This window comes from Rhododendron vialii, chromosome 7a, assembly GCF_030253575.1.
Source record: "Rhododendron vialii isolate Sample 1 chromosome 7a, ASM3025357v1".
Taxonomy (NCBI): Eukaryota; Viridiplantae; Streptophyta; class Magnoliopsida; order Ericales; family Ericaceae; genus Rhododendron; species Rhododendron vialii.
Genome location: NC_080563.1, coordinates 35,586,302 through 35,606,166, shown reverse-complemented (window position 1 = coordinate 35,606,166; position 19,865 = coordinate 35,586,302). Strand labels below are relative to the sequence as shown.

Below are 19,865 nucleotides of genomic sequence, written 5' to 3'. Positions count from 1 at the left end.
GGTCACTCACTTCACAGCTAATGAATCAAAACACAAGCAAAACCTTAATGGCATCCTCCTTCAAAAAATCACTCCTCTTTCTACTTCTTGATTTCTTCCCTATTTTCTTCATTACCCCCTCCTCTGCTTTCAACAGCAATGAAGAAGTTACAATCTCACTTCTGAAATGGAAATCCACCCTTCAATATACTAGCCCAAGTTCCCCACCTCTCCTTTCCTGGAAACCTGATCCCAAAAACTCCTCTTCATCGCCATGTCAATGGCGAGGAATTACGTGCAATGAGCGCAAAATGGTCATCGATATAAACCTCAGGAAATTTGGCCTAAAGGGTAAGCTTTCAAATTTCGATTTCTCGTCGTTTCCTCACTTGCAGGGTCTTGACCTGAAAGACAACTCCTTTTACGGAACCATTCCTTCCTCCATAAGTAACCTTTCCGAACTCAGTTTCCTATCTCTGTCAAGAAATCAATTCCACGGACCAATCCCGAGTTCGATTGGTCTCCTCGGGAACTTAAGCGTTGTGCTTCTCTTTTCAAACTATCTTTCGGGAACCATTCCTCCCTCGATAGGGAACTTGACAAGGCTCACCTACTTGAGGTTACACTATAATGAAATTTCTGGCTCCGTCCCTGCTGAAATCGGAAAGCTAAGCTCTCTCGTCCTGCTAACGTTATTTACAAACAAACTCAGTGGCAATCTTCCTCTAGAAATGAACAATCTCACACAAATGAAGAGACTTTTTATCGGTGAAAACAATTTCAGTGGCCATTTACCACAAGAATTATGCCTTGGGGGATCACTTGAGAAGTTTATTGCACAAGGCAACCAATTTTCTGGTACAATCCCACAAACCATGAAAAACTGCACCAAGCTGATGAGACTTAGGCTTGAGAAGAATCGGCTGACAGGAAACATAGCAGAAGATTTCGGTGTATACCCAAGATTAGAGTACATTGATCTGAGTCATAACGATTTTTACGGCCAACTTTCTTGGGACTGGGGGCGGTTACAAAACTTGACGAAACTAAGCATTTCCAATACTCGAGTGTCCGGAGAGATACCGGCTGAGGTTGCAGAAGCACAAAAATTACAAGAAATCGACCTCTCATCGAATCACATCACCGGAGTTATTCCAATGGAATTGGTGGATTTGGCCTCGTTGCGCGTCCTTTTCTTAGACAACAACAAACTTTCAGGCAACATTTCTGTAGGGAATGGGATGCTCTATAGCAACCTCGAAAGGCTTGACCTCGCGACTAACAATTTAACGGGATCAATTCCATCGCAACTGGGGAATTGCTTGAGACTGAGAGACTTGAATCTGAGCCACAACAAATTAACGGGAGGTCTTCCGTTTGAGATTGGCAATTTGCACTCTCTTGAAAATCTCGATCTCTGTCGAAACCTACTGGTGGGAGAGATACCACCACAGATTGGAGATATGCTTCGGTTGGAAACGTTGAATCTCTCCCACAATGAGCTTCGTGGCCGCATTCCACCCTCTTTTGATGGATTGCTAAGCTTGACGTATGTTGATTTGTCCTACAATCAGTTGGAGGGTCCTATTCCTAACTTGAAAGCCTTTCGCGAAGCTCCAGGGGAGGCATTTGCAAACAACAAAAACTTGTGTGGAAACGCCCCCGGTTTGAAGATTTGCCCTTTGACTAGTAGGAGCAAAGTTGATGGCAAGAAGCACAACTTAGTACTGATTCTAAGCATAATAATTCCTTTTTTAAGTGTTCTAGTTGTAATTCTTATAGTTTTCTATCTTCGACGAGGAAGAGCAAGGCATGCAGGAACCGAAGTGAGCGTAGAAATCAAATCAAGGCAAGAAGAGTACAATTTGTTTGCTATCTGGAGCTACGATGGCAAATTGGTGTACGAAAACATAATCGAATCGACAGAAGAATTCAACTTGAAATACTGCATTGGAGAGGGAGCAACAGGGCAAGTTTATAGAGCTGAGCTGCCAAACGGCCCGGTTGTGGCAGTGAAGAAACTTCACTTGCGGCAAGATAGTGAAGCAGCAACAGACTTGAGATGTTTCACGGCTGAGATTCGTGCATTGGCACAAGTAAGACACCGAAACATTGTGAAGCTTTATGGGTACTGCTTCCACACACGACACTCGTTCTAGGTTTACGAGTTCTTAGAGCGGGGAAGCTTGGGAGTGATACTAAGCAACAACGAACAGGCAGTAGAATTCGGATGGATTGAGAGGGTAAATGTCATTAAAGGCGTGGCGAATGCTTTATCATACATGCACCATGACTGCTCGCCTCCTTTGGTTCATCGAGACGTATCAAGCAAAAACATTTTGTTGGATTTAGAGTATGAGGCCCACGTCTCGGACTTTGGCACGGCTAGGCTTTTGAAGCCTGATTCCTCTAACTGGACCTCATTTGCTGGGACATTTGGATATACTGCACCAGGTAAACTTCTAAGATAGTTTATTTTGATCCAAATTTTTATGTCTATTTTTTGTGGTTTCCATTTGGTGCTTGTTGGATTTGGAGGTTCCGTTAGTTCAACTATTCTATGTAGCACGGACACTTTTGGAAGTTACATATCCGTATCGGACACTTGCTGGACACAAACACTCTCCGAACATTTGTTCGACGTATATATGTATAGGAAAAACACACATGATATACGAGTATGAAACAATAAAGAATCAAGACACACAGAACATACATGGTTCCCAAAAAACCGGGTACGTCCACGTGAGCGAGAGCGGTAGTTGTTTCTTATTATCACTGAATAGGGTTTACATAGAGTATTTATAGCTCACTCTATTCCTAACCCTAATCTGGGTACATGGCCTTTGCTTTTCCAAAAATATCCCTACAGTCGCTCCGCTCTGCTTCACTCCACCCGTTCCGCTCCGCTCCGACAACTAGCCTCTTTCTAGAACTCCTTAGTATCTCTTCATATATAACGTATGAGCCACAAGTTCTAACAATATGTTACATATTTACATTAGAGCTTATTTGTTTATTTTTACAATGCTTCCCTGAGCATGTCATGTCCTTCAATTTTTTAAAATTCACGTGACAGTGTTGTGTCGTTGGTGCTACATAAAGTCTACTATTGCTATTACTTTGCTACTGATATGATTTAGGGGAGTAATTATTCAATAGTGCGGGAGTACCGTCGCGTGGTTTTCGGACTACTTTACAACCATACATTCTTGCGGGGTCGGGAGTAATTATTCAATAGTGCGGGAGTACCGCCACGTGGTACTCCAGACTATTTACAACCACACACTTTTATGAGATTCATACACTTAGTGATAGACCCCACAAGAATGTGTGGTTGTAAAGTAGTCCGGAGTACTCCCGGACTATTGTATATTTCACAATTTAGGGCAACAAAACCTTTTTTATGCTTCCCACTTGGATATTCCATAAGTTCAAATCATTACAACCATGGCTTGATAAAAACAAAAAAGTACGTAACGTTTCTGTAGCACACATACCATGTCTACCCTTATTGCTTTCTCTAAAACGAAATTAATGTTTTAATGTCGGGCATTTCGGCTTTGATTGTTGTTGCCTTTTCTTCATAGAGCCGATTAATCTAACTTGTCCTTCCTGAAGATTCTCCAGTTTGATCTAATACTGAAAGGAACACGATATTAGACATACAACTTACACAGACACTCACGTTGATATGTTAGCTCCATTCACACCGGCTCCACAAACAACGCTGCGACCATTTGTGTAGGTTGTGAGTGCAAGTGGCCGGCAATTGAATCCCAAAAACGTTTTACCTAACGTCACTACAAGAAATTACACAATTGCCGACTAACATTCCCGACTAAATCAAATTTAGTCGGAAATGGTCGAACCATTACCGACTAAACTTGTTTTAGTTGGTAAATGTAAATTCTAACACCGACTAAATAAATTTTAGTCCGGAAATATTAATAAATTCCGACTAAAAAAAAATTTAGTCGGGGAATATCTATTTTTCCAAAAACATAAAAAACCAATAAATGAAATAAATGTGCCAACTAAATATTTTAGTCGGGAAATTTTAATAAATACCGACTAAAACAATAATTAGTCAGGGAATATCTATTTTTCCCCGAAATTAAAAACCTATAAATGAAATGATTTTACCGACTAAATATTTTAGTCGGGAAATGTAATAAATACCGACTAAAACAATATTTAGTCGGGGAATGTCTATTTTTCCCCGAAATTAAAAACCAATAAATGAAATGATTTTACCGACTAAATATTTTAGTCGGGAAATGTAATAAATACCGACTAAAATAATATTTAGTCGGGGAATATCTATTTTTTCAAAAACTTAAAAAACCAATAAATGAAATAAATGTGCCGACTAAATATTTTAGTCGGGAAAGTTTAATAAATACCGACTAAAACCATAATTAGTCGGGGAATATCTATTTTTCCAAAAACTTAAAATACCAATAAATGAAATAAAATTGCTGATTAAATATTTTAGTCAGTAAATTCTATTAAATGCCGGCTAAAATTATATTTAGTCGGGGTACATTGACCACGATTTTTGACAAAGCAATAGTTTGGTTCGGGACAAAAATTTTCCTTAAAAAAATCAATAAAGGAAATTAATTTTTTTGCCAATCGGTTAAGATATCAATATTTGTTCCGAATACATTGAGCATTACGCAAACTTTTCGATCGAAACCGTTCTTCTTTTTTTTTTCCCTTCGTAATCAAAAGATTCTCATGAAAGTTTGGCTCGAGCGGGTTCAGAAAGCTCTTCATCGACACACAAATTTCAAAATAAGAAGAATTTTGTTGGTTGATCTAGTGTCTATCCATATACGGTAAACTTCATTCTTAGTACGAATGATCTATTTTGTATTACCTCAAAGATAGATGGTTTCGATTGCCAGAAAAGACCTCAGGCGGAGTCGAGAAGTACACTGTAACACTTAAAACGCCTCTGAATGCATTAAATGTCTTTCGATCACACGGTGGGTGGTATCAAATGATCTCTGATTTTGGTGGTAATACTATAATCAGTAAAACGTTAAATCCTAATGGTTCAGATGGAGCAATATAAAAAATGACTTGGCATCTAGCTTTAAAATCTAAACTTCTAATATACTTGATTTAGCCAACTAAGTCTTGTGTTGTATTCATTGTTGCAGTAGCCACGTGATCGTGAGACAATCGTGATGATCGATACCGTTGATATTGTTGTACTTGTTGGTTAGCTCATTCTTGTAAATTTGTGATTCGATCAGGTTTAAAAAAGTTCCTTTATCGAGACATGAACTCATTAGAAACGTAGCTTTTTTCATTTGATCAATTGTCTAACGAAAAGTGATCAACTATAATTTGGGTAAGAATGATTGAACCTATAATCGATAAAAAATAGATGCTTCTGATCGCGACAAAATACCACAAGTGGGACTCGGGTGGTGTGCTATAAGACTTTAATGATTCTCGACGCAGCAGAAGTCTTCCAATCACGTGGTTGCTGATATTAAAAGATCTCCGATTTTGGTGGCAATGCTATAATCGATAAGATGTAAAATTCTAACGATTCGGATTGAGCATTGTAAAAACATCCATGGTGATAAATTTTAGAGTTTTTATGCAATATTGACTCAATTAGAGCACACTAAATATTTCTTCCTAAATTCTGGAATAAGACATTTGCCGATCAAATCAATTTTGGTCGGAGAAGATTAAAATTCCGCGGATTTCAATTTTCACGAAAAAAAAAAGGCGGGGTTTTTACTTCCCGACACCGTTTTCCACACCTGATCTAAACCCCCCCTTACATTCCCCCCTGCGCCTCACTTCGTCATTTACCCAGCTCTCTCTCGCCGCCCACCATTACCATCTCAGTTTCCACACCTGACCCCTGCCATCACCGCCTCCCTCTCCGGCTCTCCCCTTAAGAAGAAGTGAATTTGAGCGTGGAGGAGTCCGGCCGTGCCTTCACATCTCAGGTCTACCTCTTAACTCTCTCTCTCTCTCTCTCTCTCTCTCTCTCTCTCTCTCTCGTTTCCTGCAAGGGTATTGCAATGGTGGCTATAGAATTTTTCACATTCAAAATCTACTGTGCAGTTCAGAGAATCAAAACTTCTCCCTTCTACCGAGAACGGAGCTTTGATAAGGTAAATAGGGTTCCATCTTTTCAACTCGAAAAAACTCGTTTTCAATGTGAATTAATTTTGTCCCTTAATTTTCAATGCGAAATTGCAAGATTTGGATCGAAAATCGGCGACCCATTTGCTGAAATTGGTTGAATTTTGGGTTGGGGAAGCGGACAATGCTCTGTTGGGTGTTTTTGTTGCAGTGACGGGATGAACGGGGTTTCGAAAGAATTGAAACCCTGGGAGGGTTGAAGGTGGAGAAGAAGAAAATGCATTATTGCTGTATTTGGTTTTTTCACTTTTGTTATGGTGACTCTGAGAGTAAATGTGAGGCCTGAGTCATTCGTTATTGTGCATTTTGAGATTGAGTGAAATTAAAGAAGATAAATATCACATGAAAATTAAAACGGGTTTAAAGATCGTGGAGTATTATGTGGGATTCAAAAGAAATTGGGTTAAAATTTAAGGGCGTTGATGATATAGAGTCAAGATTCTCGAAGAGTAGATGCATGAATAGGGGATGATATAGAGTCAAGATTCTCGAAGAGTAGATGCATGAATAGATGATCCTAGGGCGTGTGGACGAAACTTTGCTCTTTATAGCTGCCAATTTATAGGTGTGTTTTTAAAGATTTTTTGGAGTTTCAAGATTATAAAATTGCAATAATGCTAGGATAATCTCGTACTGAGATTTGGATTTTGAGTGCTAACTTGATTAGTTCTGGGAATTACATTTGCATTGCTACTTTTATGTTTTGCTTTCAATCTACATGCAACTAGTTTTTTTTTTGGTAAACTAGTAATCCTCGTGAGAAGAACTTGGGAGTGGATTTGTCAATCTCTGTGCTAGGAACCTGCAATAACAATACAACCAGCTAGAACCATTATGATTTATGCAATAATAGTCAAGAAGAAGAATCAGATGGCCAGAGCTCTGAGAGTGAAATACCTTGAATGCAATGATCTCGTATGTTTTTTTTGCTTCTGTTGTTAGGCCATCCTTGTATGCTAGTGCTAACAATCATGCAAGCTTAGGCCATCCTTTTAGCTAGCTAGCTGCTATTACTTATGCTTTTGTATCTCAGTGTTGACTCTGGCATGTTTCTAGGATTGTAAGTTGTTATGTTTTTATGTTTTGGACAAGAATGTTTTTGCTCCTCTTTAGGTTTTAGGTTGGTATCTTGCTATCCTTCTTCCTTTGAGATTATAAGAGGCTTCTGAATGTCCTTGACATATGTGCCAACATAGTCCTCCGCTCGCATGGTCCTTTTAATCATTCTACTTGACTCATTTCCTTTGGTTAATAATTTTTTTTGCTGATAAAAAAGAAGAAAGTATTTGAAGTTACCAAACGAGAGAGACGTTTTAATAAGTGTCACACCCCACCCCGGCCAGCACTCAAATGAGCCCAAACCGATGTGAGGGTGCAACATCAACTACCAATCCAATCCTAAGATTGAAGTTCTAGAAATTAAATTAATCAACAGTCATTTTATTGATAACGCAAAACATATCGTTCCTACAAACATAGCGGAAGTCTCAAGAAAAAATATCAATTATACAATAAACTAGATATTAACATAGGCTACAACATCTCTATCTACAATATTTTGCCAAAACTAGTCCAACCTCCCCAAAGCGCTACCCTAAGCGAGGGTGTCCACACGACGATCAGCAGTGGATATTTAAAACGCCTGCAAAACTAGATTCTAAAATGGAATCCGGGAGTGTTTATGAGACATGGATGCAATTCCATGTTAAAGGTATAGCTAAAAGATAATCTCAACTTGTCAACCAGTAAACCAAGCAATTAAAAGCAACATCGGGCACACAACCAATAATTTAAAGCATAAAAGCCTTTTGGCATTAAACCAATCACCGGGCACAAAGCCAATAACTTAAGGCATAAAAGCCAATCACCGGGCACAATTAAATTTGCCCTAATCAGAGTCCAAATGACAAAATACGCTCAACAGAAGTTACACAATTAAAGCAGAAATCACAGTTTCTAGCAGAACAGGCTGCGGTCGAAAGCTCATTAAAAATCACCTACTCAATATTTTCCAATGATTCCAACACCAAAACATCACTAATTGATCAATGTTTAAGACTCATGTGAACCCATAGTCAGTAACACAATCAACTATGATAAATTTGATGAAAAACACAACTCCAAAAGCTGCCCAGAATTCCAGAATTACCAAACCATCAACTTCGGAACAAAAACTGATTTTGCCTAAAAGGAACTAAGGCACAAACCTTACATATTCAGAAAGGTATGTAAGTCTAGTTTTAGAATCAAGAAACGGTTTGTAAAACCGATACCCGAGCTAGAAGATATGACCGTTTCTTCAAGATGTGTCTGTGCTGTCAGCACATATGCGAATCTGACAGCAGCTCGGTTTATGATTTTTATCTTTTTCCACACTTATCAGAAAATTCTGAAATTTTTACAGCATAAGCTACACACACAGAGGCATCTGCTGTAAAATTACCAGAAAATTACATAGTCGGCATGTTGATGATAAAAATTCGTCATTTCACGTTTCTTTTTCCCCTGCTTTCCAGAGAGCAGCATCTCTCTTGCTCTGTTTTCTCGGTAGTATTTACTGCTTCTCCCATTTTTCTTAGCTCTTTCTTATCCCTTTTTATGTTTACTGGTGTAGCTGGTAAGTAAATAATCATGGGCATTAATGATTGGAGTAGTAAATTTCACAAAGCGAGAGAAGTGATACTCCCTTTATCAATTCACTCCCATTCTTCTTCTTTTTCTTTTTCTTTTTTTTTTTTTTTGGACGAGAAGCAAGGCAAATCTACGGAGTAGTAGTAGTAGTAGTAGTTTGTTTGCGTGCTCGAGTATGCTAAGCTAAGCATTATTGGACTCTTGTGACATGGTTCCATCTTGTGCTGCATGTGTGCAAAAGTCTCCAACCAGGCAGTGAGACTATGCAATGCAAGCTTAGTGTCATTGTAGCATACACAGAGCCAAGAACTGTAGTTGTTTTACAATTTTCCTTTAGCAATAATTCTGTCTTCCACTCATTAAATCCTATATTAGCACTGATATGCTAATGGAAGAGGAACAACTCATTCTGTTTTTTTTTATTAGGTGCATTCCTTTTTGGGCTGGTTTTATGAACATGTCACACTGCCTATAGGCTGGTGATTACCAGTATTCACATCAGCTTGGCGCTCCTTCTTTTTGGCTTGTTGCTCATAATCATGAGTTCATGACTAGCTAATGGTACATGCCTTGGATTATAATTTGTATTCCAAAGATGGTTGACTGTGAGGTACTTGAGATGCTAAAGTTTGTTATACTTAAAGCTAAGCATTCTATTAGTTATGTCTCAACATTCCAACTTATACTGGAATGAGTGAAGATGTGTTTTTGATTGAGATCACGTGGTCTGAAAAGACTTGCAATTCTAATTTCAGTTCCTATTTTGCGGGAATCAAGTTACCAGTAACAAATTCTACTCCTCGGTTTTCCATCATGGTCTGAATGCTAAATTGTTGCGAGTTGGCTTATTTACTTGCATTATCATGTTGATTCCAGAGGCCATGGACGACCAGGTGTTCTAAGTGTAAACTATTTCATGTGTAAAATTTGGAAGTTTTTGCCTTCTGGGTAATTAATTTTCTGAGACTTTCTTACTGATTTTGGGATGAATGAATTTTTTTGTTTCTGCTTTTAGATTATTTTCAGCTAATAGCTATTAGAAGAAAGATCTCGATTTTGGGTCTAATTATTGTGTTTTGTTCTTTCCACAGATATTGGAGTATCTGGCATCTCGTTAAGGACTATATATATGAAAAAGTTGGATTTTTACCGTGGATTCTACCGTAATTTAGTTTTGTTGAACTTTTGTATTATTTTGCGCTCTAGGGCATGGATATGATATGTTTGATGGTAGCACTTTTGTGGTACGATTTTTCGTTATTTTGTACTTTTGCGAATTCGGATACCGTATGTTAAGTATTTTGTGAACACCTTTTATTTATGGAAATTATGAATAAATTGTTCTTGAATTTCAATACTTGATTACAGTATATTGGTGAATAGATGTTCAATTTAATTTATTGTGAATCACTAAAAAAAAATCTCAGCAGATTTTAGAATTAATTTTAAAATTTGTAATATTATATTTAAAACAAATGTTACATTTCCCGACTAAATAATTAGTCGGCAATTTGTCAAATATTTTCAGTGATTTATTAAACATTTGCCGACTAAATAATTAGTCGGCAATTTATATAACATTTTCCGACTAAATAATTAGTCGGTAATTTGTCAAATATTTTTCGTGATTTATTAAACATTTGCCGACTAAATATTTAGTCGGTAATTTATATAACATTTTCCGACTAAATAATTAGTCGGTAATTTATGCAATATTTGCCGAATTTATTAAATATTTACCGACTAAATAATTAGTCGGTAATTTATCAAATATTTGCCGACTAAATAATTAGTCGGTAATTTATCAAATATTTTCCGACTAAATAATTTTTCCGACTAAATACTTTGTCGAAAATAATTCATATTGGCCGACTAAATAATTAGTCGGCAAAAACAACAATTTTCCGACTAAATGTGTTTTAGTCGGTGTTTACCTTTGCCGACCGCAATACCCCGACTAAATTGCCGACTAAATTTTTTAGTCGGGAATGATTATTGCCGACTAAATTCCTACCTTTTGCCGACTAAACTGTTAGTCGGGAATAGTGTTTTTTCTTGTAGTGCGTTAATATGTTATTTTTGTGTGCTCAGATTGCAAAAATAGATTTCAAAGCCCTATCCTTCCAAAGTTATAACCTCCTTACAGAACGTGAATGATAAGTTATACTCCTATGTAGGAAGGTGCAATTTGAACATCAACGCGAGGAAGAGCGGGCAATTTTAGTTAGTCTATTTGTGTCTCTACTTTTTTTTTACAGAGCTTGCTTACACAATGGAAGTGAACGAGAAATGCGACGTTTATAGTTTTGGAGTGGTAACATTGGAAGTGATCTTGGGAGGTCATCCAGGTGCCTTCATCTCATTTCTATCATCGTCATCACCAAACTTTGCCGATCACATATTGTTGAAGGATGTCATGGACCAACGTCTCTTGCCTCCGACGGATCAAGTTGCCCAACAAGTAGTTTCTGCCATGAAACTTGCATTCGAATGCTTGAGCTCCAGTCCGCAATCTCGGCCATTCATGAACCAAGTTTCCAAAGAGCTATCGCAATCTCAGCCATCTATGAACCAAGTTTCCAAAGAGCTATCGACTCAAAAGCACCTTCTGGCCGAGTCATTCCTCTCGGTAACGTTAGGGCAACTATTCAATTTAGCAATCGTTAAATCTTGGCCGCGTTGTGGAAATTTTCAACAAAATTATCGCGACGTGAATTGACATAGCACATATTTCTCTCCATTTCTAAAATTTACCAAGAAGTTATACGGTGGTTAGGTCACATGTAAACAAAAATTTCGTGTCCTTTTGTTAGACAACAACAAACTTTCAGGCAACATTCCTGTAGGGAATGGGATGCGCAACCTCGAAAGGCTTGACCTTGCGACTAACAATTTAACGGGATCAATTCCATCGCAACTGGGGAATTGCTTGAGACTGAGAGACTTGAATTTGAGCCACAACGAATTAACGGGAGGTCTTCCGTTTGAGATTGGCAATTTGCACTCCCTTCAAAATCTCGATCTCAGTCGAAACCTACTGGTGGGAGAGATACCGCCACAGATTGGAGATATGCTTCGGTTGGAAATGTTGAATCTCTCCCACAATGAGTTTCGTGGTCGCATTCCACCCACTTTTGATGGATTGCTAAGCTTGACGTATGCTGATTTGTCCTATAATCAGTTGGAGGGTCCTATTCCTAACACGAAAGCCTTTCGCGAGGCTCCAGTGGAGGCATTCGCGAACAACAAAAACTTGTGTGGAAACTCCCCTGGTTTGAAGGTTTGCCCTTCGACGAGTAGGAGCAAAGTTGATGGCAAGAAGCACAACTTAGTATTGATTCTAGGGTAGTCCTATGGTACACACCCCCCTTATTAGGGGGTGTACCGTACGCATCATGATTTTAAACCCTTGGATTTTAAAGTAAATAATCCGGATCACCCATTTATTAAATCAATTTATAAAATAAAAAAAGGGCTCAACAGGTAACAGGTTGTTCTCTCCTCCTTGACTTTCTCTCCCTCTCCCTCATGTGTAAAATATTACAAATTATATAACATAACCACAATTGTTATGACAACACAAAAAATTGACACTTTCTTACCACAATGTGTCGTACCAAAAGAAATCGATCAAAAAATACTAGATACAAGACCAAAATATATCGTAGTACAATCAATAATTATTATACCCAAGCAAGATACATGTCTAAACTATCACAAATTAAATATTGTATAACTTAACATCCTAATAGTCCTGATCGATCATTTTAAAAATACACTCACTAACGATATTTAGACTGTACAGTCAATTTATAGTATTTGGTATGAAACCTAGTCCTCTGTTGTAGTTTAATGTAATGTAGCCATGCGACTGTGACACAATAATGACGATCAAATCCGTTGAATTTTTTATGTTTGTTGATTAAGTCACATACGTAAATTTTTGTCTCAATCAGGTTTAGAAAGCTCCATCATCGGCATGCAAATTGAATAATAGAATGATATTTTCCATCCAATTAAGTGTCTAGCTATAAGCCATCAACTTCATTCTTGGTACGAATGACCTAATTAATATTATGTAAAAGATAGACGATTTTGATAAAATAAAAAATAAAATAAAATAAACACCTTACGTGGGGCTCAGATGGTGCATTATTATATTTTAATGTTGTATTGAAATTGAACGACGAGATTTGTTGAAGTATGAAACTTTAAGGACTAACTATGTAATTTATCCTAAAAAATAATAACATTCTTTTTAAAAAAAATAGGAACGAATGGTGTAAGACATGAACCCCAGATCTTTTAGATAAATGTCCAAACTCCAACACTTTATCACTATGGTACGCAATTGAGGATTTGTAATTCTAAAGGCTATTAATTATATAATATTTTCTTGTATGTATGGACTTTATTTTCAGGCTAAAAATTTGAGAAGACAGAGACTTCAAATGCCTCCGTCCTAGTGCTGGTTCTACACTTGTAGATCATATTATAGCCTATGTCATTGGTGTAAATCAATATGTCAACTATAATAATTTTTTTTGAAAGAAAGTACAATGACAATATATTTACAAAATTATTTAGATTTTACTTCCACGACCTAGTTCCAAGGACCACCATTAAATTTTGATTGGTATGCATAGGGTGAAGGTTTGACACCGATCCATGTGTCAAATATATAGTGCAATTGTCAAGTGCACCGCCCTGAATATTAATAAGATTGGGTATTAATATAATTAATTTCACCAATTACAAAAAGGGGAGTAATTTTCACACTCTATTTTTTGATATTCACACTTATTTTTTTGTATTCCATTTTAGTGTCAAAAGTGTATGCATTTGAGACAGTAGGATAATTATTTTTTTGTGACCTCTCATTTTTCCACGAAGGCATTTTGATTTTTTGAATTAAATTTTGTAGAGAAAGAATTTGATTTAGACAATATTTTGAGAGGAAATTGTAGTTGTATTAAAAAATTTGGGTATAGTACTTACTTTTTGGTGAATTTATTGGATGAAAATTTTGTGCGAAAACTTCATTTTTAGTTTAAATTATTGAGGTATTGTGTAGGGACAAATAAGAATTTGAAAAAATAGTATGGAGGGAATCAAAAATTAAGATAATATGGTGAAAATTTTAAAATTTAATGAAATAATGTGGCGGGAATTGAAAATAATTAGTGGTATTGTATTTTGCCAATTGTAACTATCGTTTACTGAACATTCCGATTGAATTTTTTTTATACGACACGTTGTGGGTATGAAAACGCCAATTTATGGTGTTGTCATAACAAATTTGGTTATATTACTGAATTTGTGGTATGATATTTTGTTGATTATAACTATCGTTAATTGAACATTCTAATTGAATTTTTTTATATGACACGTTGTGGATATGAAAACGTCAATTTATGATGTTGTCATAACAAATTTAGTTATATTGTTAAATTTGCGGTATGGTATTTTGCTAATAATAACTATCGTTAACTGAGCATTTCAATTGAATTTTTTTTATACGACACGTTGTGGGTATGAAAATGTTAATTTATGGTGTTGTCATAACAACTTTGGTTATATTAGTGAATTTGTGGTATGATATTTTGTTGATTATAACTATCGTTAATTGAACACTCTAATTGAATTTTTTTATACGACACGTTGTGGGTATGAAAACGTCAATTTATGGTGTTGTCATAAAAAATTTGGTTATATTATTGAATTTGTGGTATTTTAGACATGTGTTATTACGAAATATTTTAATTAATTTCCTTTGGTACGACACATTGTGGTAAGAAAACGTCAATTTATGGTAGTCATAATAATTATGGTTTGTTATATAATTTGTGGTATTTAAATATGTTTTCTTTTGATATGACACCTTGTGTTAAGAAAATGACAATTTTATGTGTTGTCATAATAATTGTGGTTATTTTATAAAATTTGTGGCATTTTACAAATATTTTTCGCTTGAGTATAACAATTGTTGATTCTGGTACGACATATTTTGATTTTGTTACGGAATATCATACGAGTCAAAAAAAATTTGGTACGATTCATTGTGGTAAGATAATGCCAATTTATGGTGTTGTTATAACATTTGTGGGTAACGTTATTTAATTTTTTATATTGTACACATATATTTGGTTAGGGTACAAGTATTATGGATTCTGGTACGAATAATTATGGTTACGTAATAACAATATTTTTTAATTATGCGTAACCTGCTAATGAGGTTCAACAGGTAAATTTTAATGTACAAGTCGTAACTAGAATCATAAATATGCATTAAAAAACTAAAAATCGGCATAATGAAAATTACAAATTGTCATAATTTAGACATACGGTATACCATGTGTACTATAGCTTCCTCCCTGATTCTAAGCATAATAACTCCTTTTTTAAGTGTTCTTTGTGTTCTATTTGAAATTCTTATTCTTCGTCGAGGAAGAGTAAGGAACGAGGGAACCGAAGGGAGAGGAGAAAACAGACCATGGCGAGAAGAGGAGGAGGAGGACAATTTGTTTGCTATCTGGAGCTACGACGGCAAAATGTTGTATGAAAACATAATCGAATCGACGGAAGAGTTCAACTTGAAATACTATGTTGGAGAGGGAGCAACAGGGCGCGTTTACAAGGCTGAGCTGCCAAACGGCCAAGTTGTTGCTGTGAAGAAACTTCACTCGTCGCAAGATAGTGAAGCTGAAGCAGCAACCGACTTGAGATGTTTCGCGGCTGAGATTTGTGCGTTGGCTCAAGTAAGACACCGAAACATTGTGAAGCTTTACAGGTACTGCTTCCACACACGATACTCGTTCTTGGTTTACGAGTTCTTGGAGCAGGGAAGCTTGGGAGCGATACTAAGCAACAACGAACGGGCAGTAGGATTCAGATGGATTGAGAGGGTAAATGTGGTTAAAGGTGTGGCGAATGCTTTATCATACATGCACCACGACTGCTCGCCACCTTTGGTTCATCGAGATGTATCGAGCAAAAACATTTTGTTGGATTTAGAGTATGAGGCTCACGTCTCGGACTTTGGCACGGCTAGGCTTTTGAAGCCTGATTCCTCTAACTGGACCTCATTTGCTGGGACATTTGGATATACTGCACCAGGTAAACTTCTATTAAGATTGTTTATTTTTATCCAAATTTCTAAGCCTATTTGTGGTTTGCATATTAGGTGCTTGTTGGATTTGGAGGTTCCGTTAGGTCAACTCTACAATCCTATGTAGCACGTACACTTCTTGGAAGTCAAGTATCAGCATCAGACACTTGCCAGACACTGATACTCTTCGGACAAGTGTCCGACACTCAAATTGGAAGTGTCCTATTTTTTCACATCTTTTTTTATGGGGACACTATAAAAAATGTTCCAGACACTCTCTGTACACTCGCAAAACAAGTTAGGGGTGTTAAAACAAAATAGTAGGCTCTAATTAAAAATTAGGGAAATCTTATTTTTTGTGTGAGGAAGGATAATTCATTGATTATAAAGACACGTAAGTGATGGAATGCTTTTGTTCAAATACTTTTGTGGGTGATAAATATGATTCAAGGTATATATGTTGTTACAGAACTTGAATGATAAGTGATACTCCCATGTAGGAAAGTGTGATTTGAACATTGATGCAAGGAAGAACGAGCAATTTTAGTAGTTTACTTTATTTGTGTCTTTACTTTTCTTTTCTTTTCTTGACAGGGCTTGCTTACACAATGGAAGTGAACGAGAAATGCGACGTTTATAGTTTGGAGTGGTAACATTGGAGGTTATCTTGGGAAGTCACCCGGGTGCCTTCATCTCATTTCTATCGTCGTCGTCACCAAACTCTGCCGATCACATATTGTTGAAGGATGTCGTGGACCAACGTCTCTTGGCTCCAACGGATCAAGTTGCGCAACAAGTAGTTTCCGCCATGAGAATTGCATTCGAATGCTTGCGCCCTACTCCGCAATCTCGGCCATCCATGAACCAAGTTTCCAAAGAGCTATCGACTCAGAAGCACCTACTGGCCGAGTCGTTCTTCTCGGTAACGTTAGGGCAACTATTCAATCTGGAACACTAATGTTAGGACCACAGGCCACGGTCTCTTTATGTTGGCAAATTCCAAGACAAAAACACATATTTATTTGTATCCCCATTTATCGAGTTGTATTTTATTTATTTTTATTTCTAGAGTGTCTGTTTAGAAAGTGGAAGGAAATCAATATTATGTAATTGAGGGAGTGCATTTTTAGGTGGAAGAAAATCAAGGAAGATCAAGACAATCAAGGGCTTTATCATTTAGCAAGTTCGAAAGGAAAGAGAAATCAGGAAAATCTCGTTTCGGTATATGGCAACTTCATGCAATATACAAGCTGATTATAAGGAATAATATAGCGGCCTATATATATAGACAAATTCGTGAGGATTAGTGACGGACGAAAATATACAGCAACTTCATCTCATTTGTGCAAACGAATGGAATATTGGAAAGGGGGTTTATATCTTTGAATCTTGGAGTAAAAAGAAGATCGATGGATCTTTGAGCGTTCAATACAACTTCAAGAGGTTTACAACATCAACTCAGTTAATCTCTAAGCAAAGTCCTTCGGTGGATTTCAGGAGGCAAACAGAAGGCTTGTGGATTCAAGGCAGCGGTGGTCAAGCACTGGGTGTGGTGAACGTGGATTCGGCAAGTAAGTCTTAGGGCGATTTGTGAGGATTCAGAATCGTAGGGTAAGATTACTTGTAACCGCACAATGTTTTATAGTGTTTAATTCCTTCCCGTGGTTTTTTTCCGTTTAGGGTTTTCCACGTATGTCTTAGTGTTCGTTATTTGTTTGCTTTCCGTTTGTGAGATTGATCTTGTTTATCGCATGGTGAATCGTTGATTGAGATTAAAACATATATAGCAAATATTTATAAGCCTAGGCGATCTAGGATTTTTCAACTAAACTTTGCAGTAAAAGGCTACTGTTAGTACAAGTCGTAGAAACTCTTCCAAGTATTTTCTCTACGCAGAGAATAATTGAGCTAGTTACATTAGCAAATCAGAATACGAGTTTCCTATATTTTTTCAGACGTTTGTATGCTCAAAAAAGTATCAAAACATTCCAATGGGGATGCCACAATATGGGCCATGGGCAGAAGACTATTCTGAGTCACAATTAGCATCAAACAAATGTTTGGGAAACGCCCATTGAAAAAGCCCAACAGAGTCCAAAATTTGCAGCAGGGCATCATAAGCAAGAACAGACGGGAGGGCGGATCAACCCGGGCGAATGCCCTACTGACGTTTCAAATTTTTACTAGAACTATAGTAGTTTTCTTCTCAAAAATTTAAAATCATACACGTTCGCCCACCCGATTAGATTTTGAACAATCAATCACCCGCCAAACCAAGACTTCTGCGAAAACTTGTGCTATTATTATTAGCAAAATAGTTTTATTTTTGTAATATTGTTTTTTCCTTCTAATATAGATCACACGAATGCACAATATGTATATACTAATCGATACTATATATATGTATAACAATCTTTCGGTACATTTTTATTATTTGTATCCCCAAAATTTATGGTATCATCTTTCATACAGTATGTCACAATTCCCCGACCCAACTTTCAACTTCTGCTTCTGTTCCTGATTATAACAAGAGTTATGTTATGAAACACTTTTTCTCAGAAACATGCAATTCAATAGCAAATCAAACAAGGGTTATTTACTTAGACATCCCTCCACGTTTATCCATTTTTCACGGTCATCCCCTCTACAAATTTTCGCTACGGCGAGACCCCCTCATTAAAGTTTCCATTTGAAGGACCTAACACCGTTGGATAAAAAGAATGAAAAGACTATTTTGCCCTTAGGTATATATTCCCAATATAGCAGCTCATTCCACACACCTCTCCAAAATTTTGCCCCAAATCCCAAACTCTCGCTTCACGACCACCATCATGCCGCCGAGCGCCACCGAATCCACCTCTCTCTCTCTCTCTCTCTCTCTCTCTCTCTCTCTCTCTCTCTCTCTCTCTCTCTCTCTCTCTCTCTCTCTCTCTCTCTCCACAATCGGAAAACCCCTCTCTCTCATCCTTCACCATGGAAGCCACTCTCTTCATCTTCCCCTCCTCAAAACCACCACTCTCCTCTCCCTCCCAAACCCTATCCATAAAATCCCACGTCCGAAGCCCTCCATCCCTTCCCTATTCCCACTTCTCCGCCGGCGCGGGTGGTGGCCGGCAGTGTGGTGGTTACAATGAGGGAAGGGTGGCGTGGGTGGTGGTCTCTACCAAATTGGGGCAAAAATAAAAGTAGGGGGCAATTTTGAAACATTTTACCACTTTTGGGTGAAAAAACTAACGGTTCTAGATGGAAGGCTAACAGAAGGGGTCTAGGGTAAAAATAAACTTTAATGAGGGGGTCTCGCCGTAGCGAAAATTCATAGAATGGGTGACCGTGAAAAACGGATAAACGTAGAGGGATGTCTAGGTAAATAATCTTATATCAATTAACAATGTCACGCGATATGTTGTCCACATTGGTGTGTGGAATACTGAAATGTTGTATTAGTGTAACTTGTTGGCTACTGAAATGTTGTATTAGTGTAACTTGTTGGCAATTGAGTAAGATGACATTTTACAAAAACCAGCGAGACAGTAAGTACGTCATCACAATGCGAGTGCATATTATTCCCCGGTTCACACCTCATACTAAAACTATAGAGACTATCCGATACCGATACCAAAAAAATGAAAGCGCCCAAAGTAGAAGCACCCATGGAAAACTTGACGTATGGTAATGGAACTTCAAGTAAAAGCACCAAGATTTGGTGGTTGTGGACCTTGAATTCAGACATAAAAACCTACAAAGAGAACAAGATAATTCGTTCACCTAAACGTACAGGAGGGGTTTGATTGATTTAAAACGGTAAACAATTTCAGTCGAGTCAAGCAGTGAATTTTTCCATTTTGATATGACAGGTTAACAAGCTTTAAAAAATGGAAAAATGACGGCCCAGGACGTGTTTTGATAAGTAATATCTGTCAACGACATGCTAAGAACATTTGTTAATGCTGAAAATATCCTTGGCGGA

The 19,865-nt window shown here is 37.2% G+C and overlaps 1 long non-coding RNA gene and 2 pseudogenes across 2 annotated transcripts; all 3 read left to right on the top strand.

The window, feature by feature from the left end:
* On the top strand, window positions 1-11,509 carry LOC131332956 (MDIS1-interacting receptor like kinase 2-like; annotated as a pseudogene).
* Window positions 5,726-10,145, top strand: LOC131332156 (uncharacterized). Of its 2 annotated transcripts, none has more exons than XR_009201607.1 (3): window positions 5,726-5,960; window positions 6,079-6,128; window positions 9,882-10,145. It is a non-coding gene; the product is annotated as an uncharacterized LOC131332156 (long non-coding RNA). The 2 variants fall into 2 exon arrangements; XR_009201606.1 differs by lacking the exon at window positions 9,882-10,145 and adding an exon at window positions 6,218-6,374 and having other exon boundaries at window positions 5,810-5,960.
* A 3,634-nt stretch (window positions 11,510-15,143) lies between the features above and the next one.
* LOC131332955 (MDIS1-interacting receptor like kinase 2-like) lies at window positions 15,144-16,856 on the top strand (annotated as a pseudogene).
* Window positions 16,857-19,865: the final 3,009 nt, after the last annotated feature.